This window comes from Pongo pygmaeus, chromosome 4 (genome assembly GCF_028885625.2).
Source record: "Pongo pygmaeus isolate AG05252 chromosome 4, NHGRI_mPonPyg2-v2.0_pri, whole genome shotgun sequence".
Classification (NCBI taxonomy): Eukaryota; Metazoa; Chordata; class Mammalia; order Primates; family Hominidae; genus Pongo; species Pongo pygmaeus.
Window position 1 is genome coordinate 37,014,257 of NC_072377.2, and position 16,951 is coordinate 37,031,207.

The 16,951-nt window shown below is 37.4% G+C and overlaps 1 protein-coding gene across 2 annotated transcripts in view; it reads left to right on the plus strand.

Moving 5' to 3' along the window:
• The first annotated feature begins 1,776 nt into the window (after positions 1-1,776).
• The window catches only part of NIPBL (NIPBL cohesin loading factor), a 202,422-nt gene continuing 187,247 nt past the window's right edge, over positions 1,777-16,951 (plus strand). For both annotated transcript variants that reach the window (XM_054487074.2, XM_063664732.1), the window contains exon 1: positions 1,777-10,688. The gene's annotated coding sequence lies outside the window, so the exon portion shown is untranslated. The remainder of the gene's footprint in view (positions 10,689-16,951) is intronic.

Here is a 16,951-nt window from a genome sequence, read left to right on the forward strand (position 1 = left end):
AAGAAGGAGTGATGAAAGTGAAGCAGCAAGAATGGTTAGCAAGCATGGGTTGCATTGGAGTTGCACCTTGGGGTGAGAACAGACAAACTACTTGGAAAGTTTGCTGTAAGCTTTCTAGATGTGGGATGAAAGTATTATTAAGTTGAAAGTATTATTGTTAAGGAGATTTGCTGCTAAAAAATAAATTATTAAATCATTCGACTGGTTACATTAACTTTCTCATTGATTCACCTTTCTCCACCCTCTCTTACATTCCATCCTTCCTTCATTCAGTTGCCCAAGCTTCTGTTTTAATTGAAATTACAAAAGCAATATATAGCCACCTCAAGAGTTCAGATGTGAAAGTATTATGTCAATGAATATGAACATTTTTACAGCTCAATACATATTTCTAAATTGTACGAAATTTCCAAGTTCACCACACCTTATCCCTTTTGTGGGGTAATGTTATAGGTACTTCTTTTTACTGTTAATTGTAGAGTTATTCTAAAATGCAAATTTTATCATGATGTTATCCTGTATGTAAAGTTCTTTCATATTTATTTGTTGAGTGTGGGGTAACAGCTGCCTCCCAGGTTCAAGCAATTCTTGTTCCTCAGCCTCCCAAGTAGCTGGGATTACAGGCATGCGCCACCACACCTGGCTAATTATTGTATTGTTAGTAGAGATGGGGTTTCACCTTGTAGGCTGGTCTCAAACTCGTGACCTCAAGTGATCTGCCCGTCTCGGCCTCCCAACGTGCTGAAATTATAGGCATGAGCCACCACGCCCCACCTAAGAATGTTATCTGTCAATTTGGATGTGCTAATTCAAAATCTTTAAGAAGCTCATATTCTGATATTCTTAGAATACAGTAATATTCCAAAAAAATAGGGAATTAGATACTTACTTATATTCAGAGGCATACTAAACTCTTATTAGTGAATGTAATAGCTACATTGTAGTCAGAATAGTTTTCAAACCAGTTTTATGGTGAGCATCTCCTAAAGAGCCAGATTTCACAACTATGATGTTTTACAGCAATATTGTATACAGAATGAAAATCCAAAAGATTTAATGTAAACACAAAATTAAGCTTAAGCATGATCATTTCTAAGCTCCTAGCCAAAATGGACATTCAAAAGTTTTTACAGAAATTCTGAAAGATGTGCAATATGTTCTTTAAATTAAAAATACTTTTCCATCTATATTGTCAATACTACTACAGCTCTTCTAAATTCATAATGTAAGCTATTTTCCCATGCATCAAGCAAAAGTTACATCATTTGGCTAGATATGATTATAAGGAATCATCTGACTGTATTGGAGAAAGCTGATGAATGTTGATGTTAGAATTAGGAAGAAGGCAACGTTGAGTGTTAATTGTACCGTTTTTGTAGAGTTAACTGTAGATGGTTTAGAAGCAGTACAGAATTCAACAGTGTAAGATGGAAAGAAGCTGATAAATCAGAAACATTACTATTAAATTTAGGTTTTGGTGCTGCTTTTTTAAAGAGAAAATAAAATATTTCAAATGTCTAAAGAAAAATGTTAAAAGCAGTATTCATGTGTGGGTACAAATTCCTGACTAAACTTTTATATTTAATTTTTTAGCAAAAGAGAAATTCTTTACTCAAACCTCATGATTTTGTTCACTGGAAGTCACTTTTTTTGATGGTTTTCCTAATCTGTCACTACTCCTTACTCTGGAATAAGACAAGATATGAGCTATTTTCTCACCAGCCTTTGTTTGGTTGAGTTTATTTATTTATTTATTATTTTATTTTTTTTGAGACGGAGTTTCGCTCTGTCACCCAGGCTGGAGTGCAGTGGCGCAATCCCGGTTCACTGCAAGCTCCACCTTCCGGGTTCACGCCATTCTCCTGCCTCAGCCTCCCTAGTAGCTGGGACTACAGGCGCCCACCACCACGCCCGGTTAATTTTTTGTATTTTTAGTACAGACAGGGTTTCACTGTGTTAGCCAGGATGGTCTCTATCTCCTGACTTCGTGATCTGCCTGCCTCGGCTTCTCAAAGGGCTGGGATTACAGGCGTGAGCCACCGTGCCTGGCCAGAATCTTTTAGATTATTAAATGAAAACTAGATAAAACAGAAATACCTATACTACATACCACAGATTCTGAAATGTTGACTTTGGTGACAAAGTTACTAGTTTTTATTGGACTTTGACATGAATTAACCCACTACTATGTTTATCAATCAGGAATAGTTCATGGCAAAACTATTGCCACTTTATTAATTTAATTTTTAAAAGTTCATAATAGCTATTTTTCATGAGTGGAAACATTTAAAAGCTTAGGCTGTTTATGCAATTCTAATAGCCCATATTCACCACAACTCGTGTGTAAAGGAAACAAATAATTAGAAGTAGTAATACTGGTTGCATTGAGGCTTTTTTGGTATTAAAATGTCTCTAGGCTGGGCGCAGTGGCTCACGCCTGTAATCCCAGCACTTTGGGAGGCTGAGGCGGGTGAGATCGCGCCACTGCAGCACTCCAGCCTGGGTGACAGAGTGAGACTCTGTCTTAAACAAACAAAAAAAATGTCTCTAGGACTGATGAGCTGTACATCTTGGATATCATCGCTGTGATTAACTGACTTGACACCAAATGCCAATTTATAAAATAATGCCAGTATAATATAGCATTATAAAAGAATATACCCTTCAAGAAGTTTACAGTCTACTTTCTAGTACTCAAAATCGAATAATTTGCTTTTTATTTTTTATTTTTTGGCTGGAGATCGGAGTTTTATTATAACTCAAATCAGTCTCCTGGAGCATTTGGGGATCAGTTTTTAAGGATAATTTGGTGGGTGGGGGAAGGCAAGTGAATAGAGAGTGCTAATTGGTTGGGTTGGAGATGAAATCATAGGGAATTGAAGCAGTCCTCTTGCTCTAAATCAGTTCCTGGGTGGGTGGCCACAAGATCAGATGAGCCAGTTTATTGATCTGAGTGGTGCCAGCTGATCCATCAAGGGCAGGGTCTGCAGAATATCTCAAGCACTGATCTTAGGAGCAGGTTAGGGAGGGTCAGAATCTTGTAGCCTCCAGCTGCATGACTATTAAACTATAATTTCTAATCTTGTGCCTAATTTGTCAGTCCTACAAAGGCAGTCTAGTCCCATAAATGATTTGCTTCTAAGTATCACTTTCTTGAAATCACTGGTTGCATACTGAATTTGTATGATTGTTCATATATGAATGAAATTAAATCTTTCAATAAAATTTAAGAAGTTTGTCTACTTCATAATGAAGATATGCTCCATGTCCTATGGAGATAGTGCTTAAGAAGTATATTTTTGGAAGGAATAAACACATGAGTAAAAGTATATATGGTATGTTTCCACAAACCTTGAAACAAGGGGCTAGACTAGCTAATTCATTTGGTTATTCAACTAAAAATGTTTGGGTCTTTGTATTTTTTATTTTGATGCAGTTAGCTAACGCTCAGCTCTTATAGTTTCACTTCAAATAATAAATAGATCACATCTATTCATTCAATATGCACCCATTCTATCAGGCATTTTGAAGTTCTTAGACAAGATTAAATAAACTGACATAATCACTTAGCTACTAGATTCCTCCAAACATCTCTCACAAAACAGATATTACTTTATTTGTTGTGTTTATAAACAGTAGTGGAAACAATTCTGTTCTCTAATTTTAAGCTGAAAAATCATGTCCTTATTAATTCATTGTAATAATTTTTTATTAAATTTTATCCCTTGTGTCTTAAATTAAATGCACATAAATTTGATGTACAACTTTATAGTTTTAAAATGTGTCTATTTATGGCCTAATTTCAACTTTAAGTGAAAATGGAATTATTAAGAAATATTCACTGTTACATTTGGCTAGCAATTCATCATAGCATTAAGGTACTGTTTTCCATGGTTTTTCCATCTTGTGTTATAATACTGAGACATTTCACTTGTATAGTTCTGCATTCAATTTTTCTTCCAATTTATTTCCTGCAAGGTAATTCTGAGTTATAATTGTCACTCTATCCTTATTTGATACATTGGTTGCCTTTCTCTCCTTATGACTGTCTTTTTGGTAAACTCAAAAAGTGAGCAGGGGCCATACAGTTAAATTCAAAACAGGAAGTCATATGATGTTCCTTTATAGTCCTACCTTTCATGATTGACTTGGCTCCCTCTGCTGGTTAGTAATATAATTCCTTTCTTAGTTCAATAGGGTATGTGTTAACATTGGTGAAATATTTGGGGTGAATAAGCTTGGAGTTAGAGCTTCTTATATGTTGATTCTCTAGCAAATTTTGTGTTTAGCTAAGGTTTTAACCAACCTAGGCCTTCCTTATCTATAATGGAAAGGGACTTGGTATCACATGCCTGAAAAACAAAATTTTTATTAATGCCATCTTAAATAGACTTGCCAACATTACAATACTGAAATCTACAAATAGCAAATAAAGTGAAAGAGTAATGAAATATTTAAATTGTAATAAAATATTTCAGTATAATATAATCCTTATCTTATTTGCTTTCTGGTTAGATACTTTTCATTCTAATCATGCAACATAATGCCTCCTTTTTAAATTCTATACACAATTCCTTCCTTCCTAAGTTTCCCCCTTTTAAATCCTATACACAAGTGTAAGTACATTTATTTAAATATATAGAATGAGTTGGATGGCAAATGAGAGTTACCTATTTAACAAATTATTTACTTTGGCTAGAGAGAAAACACTTATTGAAAGTTTATTTTTCGGAGGGAGAAAGAAGTTTCCACCATTTTCAGGGAGTAATTTGTTCCTATAATTACTCTGTGAAAGATAGAAATTTGCTTTGCTCTGACTTATTAATAAACACTTGTTTTAAAATTGAAGGTGGGAAAAATAGAAACAAACATATATTTTGCCCCATGTTTATTACTGTGCTGTATTGGACATTTTAGATTGGAAAATGTGCTACAACAGATCAATAATAGTCACAGATCTACACACAACAAATGTAGGTCCACTAGGAAAATAATTCCTCCTCACAACTTTAACCATATCTGACATTTCTGCTAACAACATACTTTATTTCCTACCCTTTGCTTTAAGATTACCTTTCTGAAACCAGTATCAGATCTCTAAAATATCCTGGTACTTCCTCTAAAATCCTTCACTAGTTCATAGGCAGTCAGATCTTTCTAACATTCTTTTTTTCCCCATTTTCTAAGGAAAATCTGAACTGTAGATTTTTAAAAACAAAAACAAACACTTTTTTTGGCCTGTAACCCCCAATAAGGAATATATTTTACAAGGTAATCTAACACATATACACATGAACAAATGTTTACTTAAAAACACATACCCTTACCATCTGTGATATACTCTTTTATTTTCTATTCTTTCCTATATTTTAAATAAAAAATGCTAGTCATAATGCAATAAATTAATTTCATGACCCATAGTGGTATTATAATCCACAGTTTAAAACACTGGTCTGGAGCAGATGCTTTGACTACAAGCTAACCTACTCAAGAATGCTGTTAAAATGAGCACCATAAGCCTCTCTTCATACCTATTTTAGATGTTTTAAGTTTTTAATAGATTTTATATTCTTCCTTCATAAATACAGTAATTTTTTAAATGATGTTTTTCCAGATTAGTTCAGTATTAAAATACTTGACTAGTTTAACTCTGGTTCACATGCAGAGTATGTGTAGGTTCCAGAAAGATTAGGCTTTCATGAAACTTTATGGTCTTAAATAATTTTACATTAAAACATTTCAGAAGTGCATTTTTTGAGGCCCTTCCCTCTGTGTAATTCTTATGCATTACACAGTGAAACTTGCAGTATAATGTGGAACTGGTCACTTTGATTTAGTAACATAAGCTATAGATGTATGAAAACATAAACAATAAGGCCGGGCACAGTGGCTCACGCCTGTAATCCCAACACTTTGGGAGGCCGAGGCGGGGGGATCACGAGGTCAGGAGATGGAGACCATCCTGGCTAACACGGTGAAACCCCGTCTCTACTAAAAGTACAAAAAATTAGTCAGGCGGGGTGGTGGGCGCCTGTAGTCCCAGCTACTGGGGAGGCTGAGGCAGAAGCATGGCGTGAACCGGAAGGCAGAGCTTGCAGTGAGCCGAGATTGCACCACTGCACTCCAGCCTGGGCGACTGAGCAAGACTTCGTCTCAAAAAAAAAAAAAAAAAAAACCATAAACAATATAGGAGTGTCATAGGATTATAAATACATGGCATGGATAATAAAATCTACAAGTTTAGAGAAAATTCGTAATTATAGGTGAGAAGTATTAATGAAAGGACAAAGCCTGCTCTTAGAGGATCAGAATAGGCCAAGATAAAAAAAGGCATCCATGGGAAAAGAACTGTTCATTTCTATAATTTTAACAAAATAGATAATCTATGTTGAATAAAATCCATAAATACTATTTCCAAATTTGATTAAGGTATTTACTTTGAAAACCTGAAACAGGAACATCTTTACAGTGTTAAGTGATTTGATAATTTTTGTAGCTCTGCCCTAAAAATCAATATCCTTAATTAACTCTTCATCAGTTTCTTAAGTCATCTGTCATCCTAAAAGCAATTTAATTATTCTAAATGTTAAATAATTTTGGTAGTGTCTAATCTATAAAACATACACACACTACCAGTTATTTTTTCTACCTTTAACAAATTCGTTCCCATAAGAGACAATTTTATCACTAACAAAGGACAACCGGCAGGCATAAAATAGTGAGTAGAAAATGATTTTCTAAAATTTTTCATTTCTATCATTTTATAGCAAGTTGCATTTATCTTAAAGATAAATATTCTTCAACAAAAATAACAATTCAGATTTTTCAGTTGTAGAATTTCCTGGTGATGACATTTGATATAGATAGTTTATACCTGAAATCCATTTAAAATTTTTAATCAAATCTTCTGCAATTCATTGATCAAGAATACATATGAGACTATCCAGGGATATTCCTAGCAAAGAAAACTGAGTCATGCAACTCAGTTCTTGAAGCAAGGGGGCAATTTAAAGTCAGAATAAAGGTTTACTGGGCTATCCTCAATGGACAAGTGGAGGATGTAAGTCACCTGATTTGGAACATAAAAGACTTAAAAATGTAAGAGCAGAACAAATGGATGGTATTGGGAAAAATAATTATTAAGAAAAAAAAACCCACAACAATGAAATGAAGAAAACACTAATATTAGATTAACAGATTCTATGTAAGATCTAAACTTGGATACTTAAATTTATGCAAGCAAAATACCATTTGATTTAATAGAGAAATACTGTGATATGAATTGAAACAATTTCTTTGATTCTATAACCTGGAAAAAAAATGGTATAAACTATATAAAAGTTAAAACCCTCAAAGGCAGTGTTGTGTTTTCATTCACTGCCATGCATGAGATGTGTAGCATAAAGCTAATTAGCGCCTAATAAGTCCTCAATAAGAAAGGGAAGAAACTAAAAAAACTTAAAAATTTTAAATTAAATGACACAATAATGCCAAGACTTTCCAAAGTAGATTGACTGTAGCAGCTGCAGTTACCTGGACATGCAAAATTACTAGTTTACCAGTAACATTTAAGAAAGCAGACAGGAAGATAATTGTGCTTCTATTAGCGAATTGAAATAATGGTATTTTGAAACTGAGTGAAAAACACATTCTGAGCCATCTGTATTAAAGCTGTTCTGAAGATTAATGGGAAAAATAATAATGAACAGACGATTGGATTTACTAAACAATGTTTGATTAATTGTATTAATGGTTATAAAATACCTATCAAGGCTGTCTTTTCTTGTCCAAAAATTCAATACATGAAATATGAAAATTTGTAATACCATAGCCAAAGCCTTATTGCATAGCTTCTAGCTTACTGATATATTTACTTATTTTAATTTAAAAAGCCTATTTTTCCAGCCACTAGGAAATAAAATTTCTCACGTTTTATAGTACTCAAAAATCATGATTAAGTACATCTAATGCTAACCTAAGTGTAAGCAAACAGCAAAATAAATGGTGAATTAAAATATCCACACCAAGCCTGGCCTCACCTTTCATTGAACCTTTTCTTCAGAAGAAAACTAAAAATAAATTTCACTAACATTTGCTTTGCTTGACAGCATAATTGAGTAGCAACCAAAGTAGCCGTATGTGGTCCTTTATGTAAAGCCTCCTAGCCTCAGAAACACACACCTTTTGAATTACCGTGCCTGGTACCCATTTGTCCCCAATAAATACTTGCTGAATGAACTTTTCCAATAGTGCTGGATTTGCTCTGAGCCAACCAAATTCTCACTTTTGATGTATTTTGCAAGACAGAGGACGACAAGATGAAGAATGCAGTTTGAGACTCAGGAGAGCAAAGATAATCGGCCCAGTATGGATATGATCATTTGATGCACTGTCCTCGGGCATGCCCATTTACAGAAGCCTAAAAAATTTTATCCCTCGTTTGTGGGTTTCTGGTGTTGTGGAGGGCTTTCCAATGTTTAGAAGCAATATATTTTTATAGAATTCTGTAATAAACGTTTTTTAAATCTTTTATAAAGCTCTCCGTAGCATATAAGTACATATTAAAGACAGAAATGGGGGAGCATCAAGGCCCTTATAATCGTCATTCATTCATTAACCACATACTACGCATCTACTGTGTGGCATTCTAGGCGGGGGCCGTAACACCAGTGCAGAAAAACACAACCTCTTGTCCTCTTAGAGCTTACATTGCACTGGGGAAGGAGAGATAAGAAGATAAACAAGTAGGGATATGTAGACTGTCCAAAGGATAAAATGAGAAGGGGGCTAGGGAACTTTCAGTTTAAAAGTAGCCGCGGAAGCACCGAGTGACACGAGCAAAATCCTGAAGGTGAAGGAGCAAGCCCTATGGACACTCAGGGAAGAGTCCTACTCGCAAGGATGCCAGGGCAGGCCCGCCCCCACCCCCAACAGCGCGCGGGGACTTCTGCCGCGGTCAAGGCTTTGGCTCACTCCCCTCAAGACGGGAAGCCATTCGCAGGGCCTAGAGAAAAGGAGTGACAGGATCTTGGCCCCCTGGGTGGCCTGAGGCAAAAGGAATAATCTAAGCCAGTTTTCCTACTTACTTTTAGCGCACTGGTACACACACAAATACACAATACAATTCATATAACACGAATTTCGTCCCGGTTGAGTAAAATTCCCCTTACCTACTGCACTTTTTACCGAAAATAGCCCCTTTTTAATTTACACAAACTTAATAGAGAACTGTGGAACGATGGAGTTATTTCTTGTTTTACAATTTAAACACTACAACAACCATAGTACTGTACGTATAATCACATTTTGTATTCCAGCCTTGTCCAGCGCCTCAGTGTTCCGAACCTAAAGAGGAAAACGATGTTTGAAATCAGCTGGCCGCAGGCCCGCGGGTCGCCCGCAGTCACCGGTGGCTGAGTCGGGGCCGGCGGTTCTCCCCGCGCGCTCGGCTCCACCCACACCTAGAGGGGGGCGCCGGGGCCGCCGCGGGCGAGCTTCTCGCTCGCGCAGCGTCGCCTACAGGCCTTTATCTCGACGGTTAGAGAAGAACCCAAACCTCTGCCGACAAAAAGCAAGAGCAGCGGAGACCGCGTATTTCCAGAAATAAACGCATCACAAACACGATTCCAATTCAATCCAGCCGAGAGTCGTCTTCACCTCCAAAGGTTGCGTTCTTATTCCGCAGAAATAACACGCAGTCGGGCGTAAGGTCCCGGCTCTCAAAAGGCAAGGTGTACGATCCATCCATCCACCCGGCTGCAGGGACACCATTTAAAACGGGCATCATCGCCGTCGAATCGCGGGCGTCCTCTGTGGGGCCGCCCGGAGATCGGCTCCCTAAAGCTAACGACGACCTGGGACAGCCAGCGCGGCCTCCTGCCGCCGCCGTCGGCTACCTGAGAGCCCGTCCGGGCCTGAGTGCCCCCCACGCTCACGACCACCACCGAACTCGGGCCCCGCTCCTGTCCGCCTCCAGGAAAATAAAGACAGAGGAGAGCCGGCCCGCCTGTGTCGCAGGGCAAACGTCGCTCTGAAGCGTCGACAATACTGGCAACATCCACAGCCGCCCTGAGGGGACGGGCGCAGAGGAGAGCTGCCGCCTCCCGGCTGCTGGACCCGGCTGGGCCCGGGTGCGGCGCGGCGCGGCGGAGGACGCGAGCCCAAGTGGCGGCAGCGGCGGCGGCGGCGGTGGCGGAAGTGGAGTGGGGAAGAGGGGGTGGTTGTTAGTGTTTGGCGCCGGCGGAGGGAGTCATTCCTGCAGCTGCACTTCCGGTCGGCATTTTGTTCTGAGAGGGAGAGACGGAACGAGAGAGACACACACACAGGGCTCCTTCCCCCCGCCCTCCCCCCCCTCCCTCCGTCGGTACCGACTCACCCGACACCACCAAGCCGCAGGGAGGGACGCCCCCGCCGACAGGAGAATTGGTTCCCGGGCCCGCGGCGATGCCCCCCCGGTAGCTCGGGCCCCTGGTCGGGTGTTTGTGAGTGTTTCTATGTGGGAGAAGGAGGAGGAGGAGGAAGAAGAAGCAACGATTTGTCTTCTCGGCTGGTCTCCCCCCGGCTCTACATGTTCCCCGCACTGAGGAGACGGAAGAGGAGCCGTAGCCACCCCCCCTCCCGGCCCGGATTATAGTCTCTCGCCACAGCGGCCTCGGCCTCCCCTTGGATTCAGACGCCGATTCGCCCAGGTAAATTCCTGCTCTTTATTTCGGCGGCGGCGGCGGCGGCGGCGGCGGCGGCGGCGCCAGGTCCTCAGCGTCTCTCCTCCTCGCTCCCCTCCCCGCCGTTTCCTTAGCGGCCCCAGGTCTCTTCCACAGGCGAGTCTAGAGTTCGCTCCTCTCTGGTGGCAGCCGCCTTGGGTAGCGGTGGTTTTGTACCCTCTCCCGGCCGGCTCCGGTGGCGGGGACTGGGCTCTTGCCGGGCGGCCGGGGAGGCGTAGGCCCGGCGGAGAGTGCAGGCCGCGGGCCAGCGGAATCTACTTGAGCTCGGGGATTAGGAGAGCTCCGGGCTGAGCGGAGCGACTGCTGGTCGGTGACAGGCCTCGCCCGGGAGTGGAGCCGTAGCTAGTGAGGAGGCGGAAACAATACAACTAACAGCAAATGTGCCCTGATCGTCCCCATATTTACAACTTTCCCGGTCCGGGAGTGGGGAACGTCCCAGTGAAACAAACAACCCCCCTTCTTCCCCCTGTGACCCCATGAAGGGAGGAAGTAGTTTCAGTTAGTGAGACAAACGTAAATACTCAGACGCGGATCCAGTGGTAATTCTTTCTCTTTCTAAAACTTGTTTGGACGTTGGAAAGTTCATAAAGACTCATTTTCTTTTTTAAAGAATTAAATCGTCCACATGAATATTTAATACAGAAAAGCATACTGTGGTAGACACTGCACATCTCCCCTTCCCCAAGAGCTTTTATCTTGTTGTTTGACAGTGTGTTGTTTCACATGGACTTTTTATTCAAAGACAAGTATAAAGTACTTGACAGGTTTACTCTGCCACTTTCTATTTGTATGCGTTATGTAAGGGCAGTTTTAAACGACTATACGTAAAACACTCAGGTACTTCCTGACCAAAACGTGTAGGAGCATACAAAGAATTTTAAGTGTTCTGAGAATTGTGCTGAGATACGGGTAAAACCAATTTTCTTTTCTTTTCTTTTCTTTTTTTTTCAAAAAATTAAGTTATACTTAAAATCCTTGGGAGGTTAAAAAATTGTAGAAGGTGCCATCCTTTCATGTCAGGGCAGTTCTTCTTGAGGTCCCAGGATTGTCATTGGCTGTTTGTGCCATGATGTTTGACTGTGTAATGAGAGAGGTGTCATTTTAATAGGTCAAATGTATCTGTAAATGCTGGAGAAAAATATCAGTTCTAACTTGACAAGTTCTAGTTCATGAGTAAGTTAAGTGTTTCGAGCTTGTTTATGGAGGCGTTCGTAATGTAGGTTGGTATAAGGGGGAAACACCAATTTAAGATTCCTCAAGTCAGGCAAATTGCTAGAAAAATGTACCTGGGTTACACGTTTTGATACTTTGTTTCATATTCGCTGAAGGAAAACTTTCATTGGTTAAAATGAAGCAGCACTGCTCAGCGAAATACCTTGTTTTACTAGTGTTTGTTACATTGGTTCATATTTTTTGTGTCATTAAATTATTGTCACTGTAGAATAAGTTATTTTGTGGAGGTTATTTTTGAGTTTAGCGTCCTTCTTACAATAAATTGTTTCACATTTCCTGCAAACATACGGATAAATGTTTAAAAGAATGAAGTTAATATAGCTGTCACGTACTAGGCATGTTTTTAATGCTATAAATCCGTGTAGTAGTCAGTAGCGTGTCCGTGATTTGTATTGGTCAGGGAGCAGTTTGAATTTTAAAAAGCCTGAAGCTCCTGCTGAGCCCCAGTCCCGGCCTCCCTCCCTCCCACTAATCTCCCATTCCTGTCTTTGTGCTGCCTGCTCCTGTTAGACACTGTTTGCTACGGGGCCTCAGGCCTACTGCGGGTGGGGGGGTGTACGAGTGGGGGGCATGCTAGGGAGGGAATGCAGACGGGAGGAACACTTCACATCTTAAGAAAGCAGAGGGTTTGCTTTTTTGGGGATGGGGGTGGTAAGGGCTTCATTATAAATGTTTAAAAGGCCTTCATATATTCCTGTGATTGTCTCTACAACTTTTATTTAATTAAAATACTAAGATGTATATCAAGGGATAAACATATTTTTACTAAAGATAATGGAAAGAGGAGTTGTGCTTGCTTAATTTTCACGAACTGAAGCAACTTATTTTCAGAGGTTGTCTTATGCAGATGTTTGAATAAGTGTGTTAGAGATGGGTTTATGTGATTGATTCTTTTTTTTCCTGAGACTTTGGAATTGTTATAGTGAATTAGTTCTTCCCAACTTATTTTCCCAATTCTACATATTTAGTAATTTGTGAATAATATAGATTGTGTGATATCTTTCATTATGATAGCATAAACATTTCTTTAAATTTAAAAATATGTTTTGTTTGGTCCAAACCAATTAAATACGTCATTTTTAAAGGAGAAAACATTGTGTAAAATTCAAATTGTAAAATTTAAACTTGAACTTTAAATCTCTGATAACCTAGTTGGAGAGAATAGTCTGTTTGCTTAAAGACTGTAGAGTGTTCTGCTTCCCCTCTGTTGGTTGGAATATTCACCAGTGGCTAATCATCTATTTCCATTAAAAAAAAATTAAAATTCAGTGAAAGGAGAAATCAGAAGTATTCCAGTAACCTTATAATCCTAGTTATATTATTTGGAGAAATATTTTCTCATGCACCTAAAGGAAATTTCAGCAATGTCGCTTATTGTTTCTCTTGACTGAAGAGTTGTCAATAACTTTTGTTACTTGAAAAGAGATTTCAAGTAAATCATGAAAGTAAATCAGAGTTGAACATTAAATAGATAATTTTCAGTGTTTGAGAAGTGTATATAGGATGCTTCCTTTTTAAAGTTATTCAACAATTTGTTTACTAAAGTTATTTGAGAACATTTTTGAACCTGTTCTAGAGATCATTATAATATTTTCTGCTTTTAAGGAAAAGTTATACATTACTTGAAAAAAGAAAAACTGTCTACTTGAGATTCTTTTTAGGGATGAAAAGTGAAAGTTTTTACTATGGCAGTAAGCTTGGTTCTTCATAGCAATCATTATTAAATTTCAAAAATATGAGCAAAGCTATGCCAATACAAAATTTTCTTTACTTGCAGCCAAAAAATGTATTTTCTAAGGCTTCTTCAACTAATTTCATATTTAATTTTTTGGTACCAATCCATCATCAAACTGTCATAGAAATATTTGAACATATCTGTGTTACATGTTTGATATACCCCATTGTGGTATTTTTACTTTCTCAAAATAAGATGTAGTAATTAATAATATGAGTAAATAAAAACCAGGAGTTTGAGTTTTATTTAATTTCATTTAATCCTCCTTTCTGGCGCTTATTAGGAAAAGCATAATTAGGAAGAAATTCTAAAATTTTAAATTAAGATTTCAGTTTTATGTGAAGTGATTAGGGAGTCTGAGGTAAACAATAATTCCTTTTAGAGAAATATAACTTTAATTCTGTTTATCACGTTTACTTGCCATAAAAATGAATGGGAAATAATTGACTAGGAACCTTTATAGAAGCCTGACAATTAACTGTTCAGTTGAACATGCTTATTTTAATATCCTGAGCATACTAGGTTAGGTTTGGTGGTAATTTATGGTCTTATATAGCCTTTAAAAATTGTTTTAAGATGGACTTTTTAAGCAAAGTTTTTCGTTTTTTCAGCAGTTGTCATTTATAATAATTCTTTGTATTTTAAAACTAGTCGTTTTTCAAGGTGACCTGAGTTCATTTAAAAATATTCTGATATCCCTGTGAGAGAAGTGACCAGCATGATTTCCGTTTAATGATGAAATACTTGACACTTAAGAGACCATAAGATTTGTGTAGATTTATGTAGTAAGTCAGCGGGAGGATAAGGGATTCCCTGACACTAGTGTTTTCTTAGATTAGGTTGCTTTAAGAAATACGTGAGCTCTGGTCTTGAAGCTAGGTATTGCTCAGTGCTGACACTGATACCATTTGTTACTTTTTCAGTTATCTAAGTTCAAAGTGCATTTTTCTCGTCTTTGAGAGAGAGGATACCTGTTTCTTGGTTGTATTTTCCTGGTATGAAAATAGAGTGGGATTTTAGTGTTTCTGGTTGATTTAAAAGGAATTTTAAACTCCATGTCTCTTAAGGCCATCATTGTAATTTTAAAGGGTATTTTATATGCTTAGAATATTTTGCCCAAATAAATTAAGTAATAAAAGTAATTTTAGGTATTTGTCTTGTGTGTAATTTTTTTTTGATGTAAATCTGGAGTCCGTTCTATTGAATTTTGTCAAATTGCATTATGTTTTAAGGCATATTTTTTTCTATTCCCAAAGTTATATCATTAGGAGAGATCATTGCTTGATGTAACATTGCCAGCTAAGATTTTGTCACATAAGATTTTGAGGACTTATTTGCCAGGAGTTAAGTCTGTCCCCATAATATCTCATTTAATCTTTTAACATGCCCAAAAGTAGAAACAATAATTATCTACAATGTACAGATGAGGAAACTGAGGCTGGAAAGGTTTAAAAAACGGCCCATGGTCCTGCAATTAGTAAATGATCAGTCTGATTTACATTTGTTCTTATGGATTCAGGATTCTATGTATCTAGTTTCAATGAAAATTTTAGTATTATCTTTTGGGTGTTAGTTGATTTGTTACTTGCCAGTAACTTAGTCAAAAAAATTGTGTACTTCAGGAAAAGAAGCTGAAACAGAATTCAGGCTATATATTCTGTATATATAATACTTTTAAAAAAATCAATAACTCTTTACCATCTTATATTTAAAACAATTTTTGTTAAGCAGTCTGTGAAGCTTTTAGTTCTTTTAAGTATTTTATATTGAGTTGAAGTTGTTTGTCAAAGCATCTGTTGTTAGACAAAATTCAGCTTTAGAGAGTCATTTCATTCATAGAAATGTATATGACCAATTGTAGGATAGTAGCTAAATCTATAAATTAGTATGACTGATCATTTTGTCAAGTTTCAGTATTTTTATAGCCAGAGAATGTTGATCATTATAGTCATCAACTTGGGAGGTTGTGCACTTATTCCAGAACTGTTGCCATTACGTACAATCTTATAGGAATTCCTTTTGTGAATACCTTTAACACATTTGAAATAGTCTTTTTCTCATCTTTATGACAAATCTTTATTTTCTGGGGTGAATTTGAGTTTTAGATACTGTACAACATCACTTGAAACTTAGTTTAGGGATTTTTTTGTGTCTGGCACTATGTTGAGTGCTTTATGTTTGTAATATGTAGTAGTATTGAATGTTTCCATGTGACAGAAACTGCGAGGGAAAAGGTTTTTCAGTTCCTCAAGGTATTGAAAAGTTGAATATGAAGTTGAAGTTAGTTATATGAGAAAACTGAGATATGGAATGATTACGTGACTAGCCCAAGGTCACACAACTAATAAGTTCAAGAAAGTGGAGAAAAGATTTCAGAGTTGATACTTTACCCATAAGCCTTAACCACGATACTGTGTATCATGATTTGAACCACCCAACTACTCAGTGAAGTTAGTGATACTGTTCTCTTTTTACAGAGGAAATTGAGATTCATCATGCTTAAGAAACTTATTCAGTGTAGCAAACCTAGCAAGTGTTAGAAGTAGGATTCCAGCTAAAATGTATCTAATTCTAAAACCTCTATTCTTTACATTCTACCACTCTGGCTCTTCAAAATTTATAATACAATTTTTGGTGAAAGGGTAGCCTTGGTTATGAAGTTAGTGACACTGTTTTTCTTGTGGAGCTTACAAGAGTAATTCTAAAATGTTTTGGTCAGTTATAGCTGATTGATCATTTGATTATAGTCTTTTTTTTTTTTTTAAAAAAAACACCTTGTTACTTTACTTCATGTATAGTACACAAAATGTTTGTATATTCAAATATGCATGTAAATAGGATATTGATTTTTAAATGCATGTACTGTGGAATATATTAAATGTAGGTATCTGTGGAATAGGTAGCTTTAGAAAATTTGGCAAAAGCTATTCTCAGGCTATAACAGTACTGAAATTTTAAAAAATGATCAGTCATGCTAATTTATAGATTAACTGTATTTTTATGATTTTATTGTGACTCTTGTTACTTTTAATAATGTTAAACATTAAAAAAATTCCCAAGAATGCGTTGAATTTTCAAAATAATTCATGTAGGTAAATTGCTTTGCCATCTTACATGTGTAACATATCTCTAAACATGGATATACCAATTTTCTTTGAGTTCTCTTTTGTACATATTTGTCCTTTGACAGAAAAGAAAAACTTTTTCAGAAATTAGCAATATTAATTTATTAAAATAATTATATATATACTTTTGCCTCTCC